This window comes from Equus asinus, chromosome 26 (genome assembly GCF_041296235.1).
Source record: "Equus asinus isolate D_3611 breed Donkey chromosome 26, EquAss-T2T_v2, whole genome shotgun sequence".
NCBI lineage: Eukaryota > Metazoa > Chordata > Mammalia > Perissodactyla > Equidae > Equus > Equus asinus.
The window spans coordinates 18,126,300-18,128,920 of NC_091815.1; the positions used below are offsets into that span (position 1 = coordinate 18,126,300).

Genomic DNA, 2,621 nt, shown 5'->3' on the forward strand with positions numbered 1-2,621 from the left:
GAGAGAAAAGGAGAAGTGAAGAAGCAGAGACACAAAACAGAAACTAGTCTTTTCAGGAGTTTTACCCAAAAGGAGAGCAGAAAAATAGCACTATAGTAGGAAGGCTTTGTAGCATCAAGGGACATTTTTGTTTTGTTTATTTTTAATTGTGGTAAAGCGTACATAACATAAAATTTACCATCATAGCCATTTTTATATGCACAGTTCTGTAGTGGTACGTACATTCGCATTGTTGTGCAACCAACCTCCAGAACTCTTTTCATCTCGCAAAACTGAAACTCTACGCCCATTAACCACTAGCTCCACATGCCCTTCTCCTCCTCGGCCCCGGAAACCACCATTCCACCTTCTGTCTCTGTGAATTTGACTACTCGAGTGTCTTAGTCGGCCAAGGCTGGGCAGCTTAAACAACAGAAATGTATTCTCTCACGGTTCTGAAGGCTACTAGTCCAGGCGCAAGGTGTGGGCAGGTTTGGTTTCTCCTGCGGTCTCTCTCCTTGACTTGCAGATGGCTGTCCTCTTGCTGGATCCAGACATGGCCTTTTCTCTGTGTGCGTGCATCCCTGGTGTCTCTTTTTTTCCTATAAGGACACTAGTCATATTGGATTAGGGCCCATCCTAATTTACATTTCCCTAATGATTAGTGATGTTGAGCATCCTTTCATGTTCTTCTTGGCCACTTGTATATCTTCTTTGTAGAAATGTCTATTCAAGTACTTTGCCCATTCTTGAATTGGGCTGTTTTGTTGTTGTTGAATTGTGGCAGTTCTTTATATATTCTAGCTATCAATCTCTTATCAGATATATGATTTCAAATATTTTCTTCTATTCTGTAGATTGCCTTTTCATTCTGTTTATTGTGTCCTTTGATACATAGAAGTTTTTAACTTTGATGAAGTCCAACATATCTATTTTTACTCTTGTTGCCTGTGCTTTTGGTGTCATAGCCAAGACACCACTGCCAAATCCAGCATCATGCTTCTCTTTGCCATCCTTCCTCTTCCTCAGCAGCTGTGCCATGAAGGTGGAGCTGTGCAGTTCCAGCAGGTAGCAGTTCTGCCCCAACTGAGGAGGGGCCACACCAGGACCAATGGGAAGGTTTTCCAATTTTTTAATGCCAAATGCAAATCAGCCTTCAATTCCAAGAGGAATACTCAGCAAACAAACTGCACTATCCTCTACAGAAGAAAGCACAAAAAGGGACGGTCGGAAGAAATTTAAAAGAAAACCTGAGTGCAGTCAAATTCCAGAAGGCTGTCACTGGTGCATCTCTTGCTGATATAACAGCCAAGCGGAATCACAAAACTGAAATTAGGGGGCCAGCCCCGTGGCCGAGTGGTTAAGTTCACGTGCTCTGCTTCGGTGGCCCAGGGTTTCACTGGTTTGGATCCTGGGCACGGACATGGCACTACTCATCAGGCCGCGCTGAGGCAGTGTCCCACATGCCGCAACTAGAAGGACCCACAACTAAAAATATACAATTATGTACTGAGAGGCTTTGGGGAGAAAAAGTAAAAATAAAATCTTTAAAAAAAAGAAAAGAAAACTGAAATTAGAGAGGCTCACTAAGAACAAGCTATCAGGGCTGCCGAGAAAGCAAAAAAGGCTAAGTAAGCATCTAAAAAGACAGCGACAGATGCCGCTAAGGCTCCCACAAAGGCAGCAATTAAACAAAAGATTGTGAAGCCCATGAAGGTTTCTGCTCCCCGAGTTGGTAGGAAACACTAAGTTGGCAGATCAGAGTTTAAATAAAGATCTAACTATAACTCTAAAAAAAAAGGAAGTCCAACATCATGAAGCTTTTCTCCCATGTTTTCTTCTAGAAGTTCTACAGTTTTAGCTCTTATGTTTGGGCCTTTGATCCATCTTGGGTTAATTTTTGTATCTGGTGTAAGGTACGGACAGGTTTTCTTTTCTTTTTTAAAGGAAGGAGATACTACAAAATGTCTCTCAGCTGATGGAAGTGATCAAGCAGAGAGAAAAACTATACGCAGGAGAAAGGGGGCCAACCGTAGCAGCACAGTCCTGGAGTAGCTGAGAGAGGCTGGGACGCAGTGTTTGACAAATACTCTCTCCTTGGCTACACTTTAGTCAGGCTCCTCTGAGCTCTCTTTTTGACCAGGTCTTGACCTTGGGCCCTGTCCTGTCTTTGGCCTGCCTGGCCCAGTCTCAGCAAAGAATTCTGCTAAGTCAACCCCCTCTCCTGAATATCTGGTCAAGTTCCGCATCCCCCACCCTTGATGTCTAAGCCCTTGACCTGCCTTTAGCAAGAATCCTGTGAGGCCAGTTTCGCAAGAATTCCCTACCCTTGATGTCTCCTCTTAGTAATTTTCCATCCATGGACCCCCTCACTCTGTTCCTTGGCTGTAAATCCCCACCTGTCCTTCTTGTACTCAAGCTTGAATTTGCAATGGTCTTAAATAGTCTCCTTACTGTGTCAGAATAATTTTTTATTTAATATGTTCAAACGGAGGTTGGTCTTAGTAGGAACAGGAACAGTTCAACCACTGATCTGAAAATTAGCTCCTGCAGAATCCAGAAAAAAAATTAGGAAGCAGTTTGAGATTCTAATAGAGTATAGAAGACATGTGGTCAATGGAACAGGAATTTAAAAGCCCCAT

General features: G+C 43.1%; 1 pseudogene; it reads left to right on the forward strand.

Moving 5' to 3' along the window:
- Positions 1-748: 748 nt before the first annotated feature.
- On the forward strand, positions 749-1,869 carry LOC123281194 (large ribosomal subunit protein eL24-like; annotated as a pseudogene).
- Positions 1,870-2,621: the final 752 nt, after the last annotated feature.